At 36.8% G+C, this 9,782-nt stretch overlaps 1 long non-coding RNA gene across 1 annotated transcript; it reads left to right on the plus strand.

The window, feature by feature from the left end:
• On the plus strand, positions 3,319-3,754 carry LOC109819553. Its single transcript, XR_002241555.1, has 3 exons — positions 3,319-3,378; positions 3,464-3,523; positions 3,726-3,754. It is a non-coding gene; the product is annotated as an uncharacterized LOC109819553 (long non-coding RNA).

Genomic DNA, 9,782 nt, shown 5'->3' on the forward strand with positions numbered 1-9,782 from the left:
TGATTAAGGTCTCTTATGCTAATCTAATCCGATTAAATGCCAATTAAATTAATTATCAAGTTATCCTAGCAAATATGAAATACCACAAGATATATAAAAGCTAGGATAAGTGATAATCACATTTTATTACAATTTTATACCGCCTCATTATCTATTTATATAATAAATATAGCATAATAATTGTTTTTATCTTTAAATTGCAGGTTAATGAAGAATAAATCTCAAAACTCCCATCTCTCAACAAAAGCCCGTGATTTATTGAAAAAAATGAAGCCATGAAGCCCAATGAATTCTTTCAAGTATTTAAATGAAGAAATAAATCAAAGCCCAGAGCCCAAGAGTCCAAGAAAAGCCCAATGTCCAAAGCCCCAAAGCAAACAACAAGAAGAATCTGCGGACAGCAAAAGCAGAAGGGGAGGCATCGATGCCCGCATCGATGGGGCATCGATGCCTGCATGATGCCGGTATCGATGCCTGCTCGATGCCTACATCGATGCCTGCATCGATACCCTGGGCGGTTTGTTACAGTTTAATGGCTGAAAATTGTTTGGTTTTTGGATAAGATTTCAATGCAATGGCTCTCATTCACTGATGTTTACTATAAATAGGGTAGAGAGTGAGGGGTTAGAGGGGTGAAAATTTTGTAAACTCCTTTGGGAGAGGAGGGCGCTACTCTTAATTGAGAAGGCCTTCCAAAAATTGTAACTTTAGTTGCAATTAATAATAATAATTTTTACCACTTTAAATATTTCTTCTCTTTGTTGGATGATGAAGATTGGAGATGAAGAATTATTTAGAGGTTTGCATTTTCTTCCCCCCCCCCCCCCCTCTAGGGTCTAACAATAGAAGCCTTCCTATGACAGTCGAGAGTGTTGGTTTAAATTAGGATTACTTATCATAGCGTGTTAGCTTTTATTTGGTACAACAACGACCATTACAGAAGAGTAATTTAATTTGTTTGATTATTTGTTCAATCAACTAAAATAAAGACTATTAAACTTAATGTGTTCATGGAGCCGTTAATTAATGAGTTAAAACGTCTCTGGGATGAAAGGGTCCCAATATATGATGCATTTTCTTGTGAGTCTTTTAATCTCCGTGCTATTCTTATGTGGACAATTAATGATTTTCCAGCTTATGGTAATCTCTCTGGTTGGTTTACAAAAGGGACAGTCGCTTGTCCTGTATGTTGTCCGAACTTCGAAGGCTTTTATTTACAACACTCCAACATAATTTAGATGTAATGCATATTGAAAAGAATATATGTGATAACTTATTGTCCACACTTCTACAAGATGGTAAGAAATCAAAGGACGATTTAATGGCTGGACAAGACTTGAATGCGTTGAACATCTGACATGATTTGCAAGTACAAGAAGTCGCCAATGGAAAATTTGAGATTCCTTTAGCTCGTATTACAATGTCAAAAGTTGAGATGCAGAGATTCTGTTAGGTGCTTAAGTCAGTGAAGTCACCAGATGATTACTACTCTAATATTTCAAATAATATCCAAGTGAAAGAGCGAAAACTTTTAGGACTTAAGACTCATGATTATCATATCCTTCTTCACCAATTGCTTCCGGTAGCACTTCATAACAACATGGCCGATGAAGAAGTAGCAAAAGTTATAATCGAATTCTGTGGATTTTTTAAAAAAGTTATGCTCAAAAGTTATCAATATTGATGAATTTAAGGCACTAAAAGGAGAAATGAATGAAACCCTCTGTAAAATGGAGATATTCTTCCCTCCATCATTTTTTACGATCATGGTCCATCTCACACATCATCTTGTAGATGAGGCATTACTCGAAGGACCAGTTAACTATCGTTGGATGTATCCCATAGAGAGGTTAGTCAAAATTCAATTAAGTCTATTTGCAATACATGTAACTGCTTTATGTTAACAACTCATATTAATATTATCTTTAGATATTTGGGTTTCTTGAAACACATAATGCAAAATCGGGCTCATCCTGAAGGATCGATTGCTGATCATTACATGGCAAATGAATGTATGATGTTTACCTCTCAGTATATACATGGTGTACATACAAAAAATAAGGAGATAAATAGTAATAGAGATGATACCTTTCATGGAAGTACTAAGATGAACAAAGACTATTCCAGAATTGACTTGAATCAGGCTCATGCCTTCTTATTGCAAAACCTGGAAATCTTTGAAGATTATCGCAAGTAAGAAATTAACTTTAACAAATATGATTTTTTTTGAATTATATCAATAGTTGAACTCTAATTTTTTGTATCAACGGACGACATTTGGAGGAGTTACACTTAGAAATAACTGGTGTGTCCGCACGAAATCAAATTGCTAAAATTCATGAAAAACATTTTACCGAGTGGGTCATAGCTGAAGTAAGTTAAAGTGTATTTTATTTAACATTCTTTTTGGGAATAAATAAGGCTAACTATTTAATGATAATTTGTGTTTATGTGCAACATTAGGTAGAAAGACAAAAATGTGCTGGTTTGCCAGTGTCAGAAGAGATAAGTACTCACTCATATAGACTGCACTACACAGTTAAACAATGCAGCGAATATCGTGTAAATGGGTGTTTATTTCAACGGGTTGGGCTTGAGGAGGAGAGAGTTACTCAAAATAGTGGGGCCATGGCTGCATTTTCTCAAGAATGTTATTCAAGCTCAACTGATCAAAATCCTGTACTTGGTGATGTAATTTATTACGGACAATTAGAAGATATTGTGGAGATATTCTATGCGTACGGTACCAAAAATGTACGTAGTTATGTGATGTTTAAGGTTCGTTGGTGTCAATTCTATGCGTACGGTACCAAAAATGTACGTAGTTATGTGATGTTTAAGGTTCGTTGGTGTCATGCAGAGAGTACTAGGGATGCATATGATTTTCATCTTGTAAATCTAGATAAGAAGATATATCCCGATATGAAGTTTATGTTTGCAAATCAGGCTACTCAGTGCTTTTACGTCAAAGATCCTAAGCACCCGAATGTCTGGGTCGTATTGTAAAAGGAGCCGAGGACTCTTGTTCAGCTTGCTCTTGATGAAAACTTGAATGATACTGATGACCCAAATGAGGCCGAAGGAGGAATTTTTCTTAATTACTCATACCCTCAGAATGTCAATTTTAATATGTATACTTCACAAATTCGACTTGATATCTGTAATGTAGGAGATTGAATACAAAGATCCTTATACAAATTCGACTTGATATCTGTAATGTAGGAGATTGAATACAAAGATCCTTATGCAAATTCGACTTGATATCTTGTATGCATTTATTAAATATTTCAATTATGTTATATTAACAATTTAAGTTGTAGATGAGCCAAAGAGTTAGGAGGCTATCTTTTCCTCGGGATCGAGAAGGTCCATCATCCGGTATGCATATTCAAATTTTGTTTTAAGTAGGTTGTATTTTTGATATAAATATGCATTATATTTACTATTTTGTTTATTTATCTAGGATCGTCCTCACGACCATCTCGGAGTCAGTTATCTCTACATGGATCCTCACCAATTGAAGGTATAAAATTTGCTTGCTTTGTTTAGTTTTCATCCTCTTCCTGGTAAAGCAAATATACCTTAATGTTCCCGCAAGCATCCATGATACGCTATACATGATACACAAATTTTCTTGCTTGATTTATTTACTTTAAACTTTCTGTGCATGTAATTACCTCAATTGATAAATTTATATGTTCATTTCTTATTTTATAATTTGTTAGATATTGCGGGGACATCTCAAATGGGTACACTGCAACATCAAGACGCATTACCAGATATAGGTATTATACATTTGTAATGTAATAATATTTTAATGTAATGTAATGATATTTTATATTCCTAATAAATATTTGCAGACAATGCTTACGATGGATCTGGTGATGATGAGATCGAGCACGAGAGGATGTCCGGATCTTCTCAGTAAGAGATGGCATGTCTCCGCCCATGGACTCCGTCAGTATCTCGCATCCCTCTACCAGAAAAAGCTATTGAACTCCGCCCATGGACTCCGTCAGTATCTCGCATCCCTCTACCAGAAAAAGCTATTGAATTACAAAAAAAATGTGATATGAACTACAAATTGAAGAGAGATGATATTAAAAGAAAGGAGCGTGCCATAAAACAGAAACTAGATAAAGCTATGTCAGATCTAATGAGGGAAAAAGGTAATAATTTTGTTTAAACTTTGGATAATTCATACTTATTTTCTTACTTCAGTTAATAAGAAATTTATTTCTCTTTGACTTTGTAGGCCAAAAAGATTGTGAGAAACCCGGTAGGTATAGGAGTGAGGAAAAGACGAAAGTACCTCCGAAAGGGTACCGAAGCATTTTGGAGTGGAATGATAACATTCCTGTTGGGGATTGGGCTGTCAGATTTAATAACTTGATTGGCTGTTTAATAAGAGATCCACGCTCCATTAATATTGCTCATAATTTTGAGGAGCAAGAATTAAAATGCATAAAAAAGATTTGGGAGAAGCTCATGGTAATTATTTAATATACTGCTGCTTATTTTGTTTACAATTCACAATGATTATTCTTATAGTATACTTTTTTTGCCATGTAACTTGCAGGATCATTATTGTCTTGAAGACAACTCAGAGTCTTAGGATTATGTTATCCCCAAAATGGCCAAGCTTATTCGGGGTTGGAAGAGTGATCTAAAGAAAAGATATTTCACAAATTTATCTACTGATTGGAAGAGGATCTATGAGCTTGATAAGAGAGTTCCTCCATTTAATTGGATGACTCTCATTATCGAGTGGGAGGGTGAGAAGAATGTAGATTATTTTTAATTTATAACATTATCATCACGTTATTTTTCATTTATATATTATCATCGCACATACTAATAAAATACTTTATTTTGTAGAAAATATGTGAAACGGCATCGGTGAATCGTAGATCAAAGCTATACGATCACTTTTTAGGAGCTACTCCTAATGCTCAGATCGAGCATAAGTATTTGAGTGAAAAACCGGTATGATCATATTATTAAAACTGATTTCATGTGATTAGTTTCCTACATTTAATTTGGAATTTAATATATCACAAGACGCTTTGACTATGCCCCTGACTCTTCTGGCTAGAAGAGCTTATACACCGCCCCAGGGCTATGAAAATGCAGAGGGAAATGATAAAAAGGTAGAGAAAATTAATGAATTGAACGTAAATATAAGATTAATTTTAGATTTGTATATACTTAATGATTTTTCATCAAAGTTTCTAATTTTTATGATATATGATATGCAGGCGGCGCTGGAAGCTTCTCAAAACGATGTCTTCACCCGTGTCACGCAGTCTCGAAGTACAGAGGACACTCCTGTAGAGCCTAACCGCATGACCAAAGACGAGTGGATGGAAGTTGTTGACGGAGCTTACGGTTTACACTCAAGAAAGAAAGGATGAGTACCTCTGTCAAGTACTAGAGTTAAGACACTCACCACCACCAATAAGCCTAGCATCCAATCTGTGACCTCGACGTGACACGATGACACGTCATATGTCGTGGGTAAGATTGGAAAATACTTAATGAAGAATGTTAAAATTCTATTAGCTTTACGTTTTCTTCCCACTATTAAGCACGAGTTAAGTGGTGCACAAACGACTTGGGATGTCATTCAGCTACTCATCGATTCTCAACCTTTAAAGGACTTGCTTCTGCAGTCTATATACGCGTATATTATGGTGTTGGCATTTGATGAGCATGCAGCTGCAAGTGGTGAAGAGGTATATATGTCATATTATATATATGTATTTATTATGGGTATTTTGGAATATATTCTCATATTTATTTACATTCTTTTTAGGCTAGAGGAGGTACCGCCATAGGAAGCAGCAGTACGGTACAGCATTCTGATGTAGCCGCCACCGATGATAGGGACCACGACGATAGGGACCACGACTATGATGAGTGAGTGAGTGGTGAGTTAGACTTTTTGGTAACTTTTGTGGACTTTTGGATTGTGTTTAACATATTATGACCTCCTGATTATGTGGACTTTTGGATTGTGTTGAACATATTATGACCTCCTGATTATGTATCTATGTGAATTGTTAAATGTTAATATTGTTGGATGTGAATGGATGAATGTAAATGCTAATATTGTTGGATGTGAATGTGAACATTGTTGGATGTGAATCGTTAAATGTGAATATTGTTGGATGCCAATCGATAAATGTGATATTGTGAGTATTGTTCAATATATTGTGAATAATGGTAGTAACATGTACGCATTCTCGATTGGGGGGCTTTGCAATGCAGAAATAATTTTTTTTACCTGATTATGTACATTGGCGACAGGCATTACCCGTCGCCAATGTACATTTGTGACGGGCTATTACCCGTCGCCAATGTACATTGGCGACGGATATTTACCCGTCATCAATGTACATTGGCGACGGGCGTTACCCGTCGCCAATGTTTTTCGTCGCCAATACCTATCCGTCGTCAATGAACATTGGCGACGGATTTCCCCGTCGCCAATGTTTATTGGCGACATGATTATTGGTGACGGACTCCGCCCCGTCGCGAAAGTGTATTGGTGACGGATTTTGCTGCATTGGCGACGGATTTCCCCGTCGCCAATGCTCATTTTTCTACTAGTGAGGATTATAAGAATTAGATACTCTCTAATTATCATCTAATTGGAGATGATCTGAATCTATAAGGCTAAATATGCTTGAACTTATGACTCGATAATATCCTTTCCAGTCAATTTGAATTCAAGTCGATAGGTCATGTTCATAGTCTTCGTTCATGGACAACTTCCAACTTATTATAATCATCTAATAGTATTTAAATTAATTGTTGTAACTCGTTGTTAATATAATAACATTGTATTTCCAGTGAATAGCACTCAGAAAAATAATAATTTTTCGTTAAATATTGGAGAAAAATAGGTTATCTATTTTACATATTTGATGAGTAATAATTCTACTTCATAGGTTCAAGGGACGCTTCATATCAAAGAGGTCTGTTCGGGCATCAAGGAATGTGTCTCTTAATTTGCATCCGAAGGGACAAATCTGTTCGCACTCCATGAAATGTGTCCGATAGGCTTTGTTTGTTGACATTCTTAGTGGCATATCTGTTCGCACTCTACCAAAAATTTTGGATCCTACCCACCTTGAAAAGTTAGAAGAAAGACAACTGTTTTTATCATAGTTAGTTGATTTGTTCTGTGGATGTTTACGATATTATATGCAAACCACTTTGAGGCTTACAGAACCTTGACATTAAATGGTACTCTTTAACTCAACATGGCTCTCAAAAAATAAATAAATAAATAAATAAAATTTAAAAAAAAAGGTGGGGAAAAAGTTCTTAGTACTCACGACACCCAAGAAACGCTAACAAAATAACATTATTTGCATCAATCACCAACTCAAACTATGATCTGCACGGATTTACAGCACCAAGTAGAATTATTCATAAAACCAATAACATAAACTCCATCAAATAAAGGAAATCGAGTAAGATAATTTCCCATGCATGATCAACCAATCAAACTTTTTATTCTCAAAGCACTCCCCATGCACACATTGCATCCTACTACCCAAAAATCCCATGCCCATACCCAAACCCTGCAGAAAACCCCACCCCTCCTCCATTCTTCACCCCACCACCACCAATCCGTTGCATTAATCCAGAACCAACATTACTATTGTTGTTACTACTCTCAACGAAACTCTTCCGACTGCTCCAAGCCTCCACCAACAACTGATCAGCTCTCCTCGCAACGTGCCGCGCTGCAACTCTCATCAGCCTGCTCCTCGTACCTCCCTCAACTCCTCCCATTCCCCACACTCCTCCATGTCCCGCTATCCACCAGTACGGCACCTTCTGCATCCCCCTTCATCGCCACCTCTAGCCTCCTCTCCATCTCTTCTCTCTCGGCCTCCACCATCCCCAGCCAGCTCCGCCACTGCCTGTTTTAGCGTCGGCGCAACGCGTTGATGATGCTGAGCTCGACGCGATGTCAGACGGGTGGTGCTGATGTCGGCGGTGCCGGTGCAGGAAGCGGTCAAAGACGGAGTCCACGAGGTGGTGGCCGAAGGAGAGAGGCCTTTGCCGGCTGGGAGAAGACTAGCGAGGCGATGTCGCCCGCAGAGGATGGAGAGCTCGCTGCTTTCTTGTAAGAGGCCGGTCCTGCGCATTTGAGAAGCACACTTGCCGGGCTTCTTCGTTTTGGATGCAGCTTTATCTCGATCTTTTGCCGCCCAATGTTGGCTTTTTCCGAGCATTTTTTTAAAGAAAATTCAGTGGTGTGTTTAGAAAATGAGAGAGCGAGTATTTATTAGGGTTTGAGGGGGGGGGGTGGGGGGGGGGTACGTGTGATTAATTTCGGAAGTTTTTGGTTGGCGACTAGGTGGATGTCTTTCTTTGCAGGTTATTGGGTAATTTGAATTAATGTAAGGTGGAATAAATTGGAGTTAATTAGATACTATATGTGTGTCGCTATTGCAATTATGGTAGGTAAAAATGATAACCGTACGTTGCGTTGATTTAGCAATTGAGTTGTAGGCTTTTTAATAGGGTCATGAGGATGATACATCTTCTCTTGCAATGTTCGCAGGTTTTTGCTAGGAACTAAATTATATTAACTATTTTGTAGATTTGCCACATTTGGATTCACTACCATCCAGCAAATAGTTGTATAAGTGGGTTTAATTTGGTCGCTCTGAGATATTTCAAACCGATTGTAGGTGAGGTATGCTGAAGGCGGAACCAAACCGATAAATGCGTGTTAAAATGGAAAATTTTTGCAACCCATAGATTTTGACTGATCAATTATATATAACTAGTCTTTTAGCCCGTGCTAAGCACCATATTATCGCAATTCTCTTATATTTCATTGTATTTTAATCAATCGTATCTGAATATAATTTAAAGGACTTTCTGACTCACCCTCCTTCGAACCACGACCCTCCACTCGATTGAGGCTAGAAAACATGTCTCCACCTAGAAATCATGATACTGTTTAAATTATATAATACTGCAGTTAAAACTAATTTTTCATATGAAATGAATAAAACGAAGATAATCAAAACATAAGAAAATCTCCAGCAATTTTCAATCATAGAATGTAATTAGGTATAATATAGTTTGAAATTATATAAATAATATATATTTAAATTAGTTAATTACTAATTTCCAAAAAGATTAAAACTTGTATAGTCTTAGTAAGTCACACACGTCAACATACTTACAATTTTATATCATATAATAAATTATCATACCTATCACTTACTACGCCTAAATTTCATGACAATGCAACCTGTTATAGAAATCCGTAAAATTAACACTTTATACACAAAATAGTAGTGAGAATATTCTTCTCAAAGTATTGGTTTACATATTTATTTATAAACTTTAAAAAATTATGTAAATATTAAAAAATATGTTAAATTCCAGTACAGATCAAGTTTATTAAAAAAATTATAATAAGCTTGTTAATGTCAAAATATGTAATACTTTTTGTCACGCCCCGGGCCCATGGGCCCGTTGGCACGTGCAAGCCATGGGACCCACCAAGAGCAACTCGATATTGGCTAAAGTCCAATGCTAAAATGCTAGCACTAGTTTTTCTTAGGTCTTGAACTTCTCTATTTAAGCCACTAACATTTCTTCACACTAGTCCACTTGGGACTAAAGTGAGGTTGTCACAATCACCCCACTTATAAAGACGACGTCCTCGTCGTTACGACATGACAATTACCATATTCCAGTGTCGTTGCCAGGCGATGTCGACTCTAATGGTGGCTCCTACGGGC

This window comes from Asparagus officinalis, chromosome 8 (assembly GCF_001876935.1).
Source record: "Asparagus officinalis chromosome 8, Aspof.V1, whole genome shotgun sequence".
In the NCBI taxonomy this organism is placed as follows: domain Eukaryota; kingdom Viridiplantae; phylum Streptophyta; class Magnoliopsida; order Asparagales; family Asparagaceae; genus Asparagus; species Asparagus officinalis.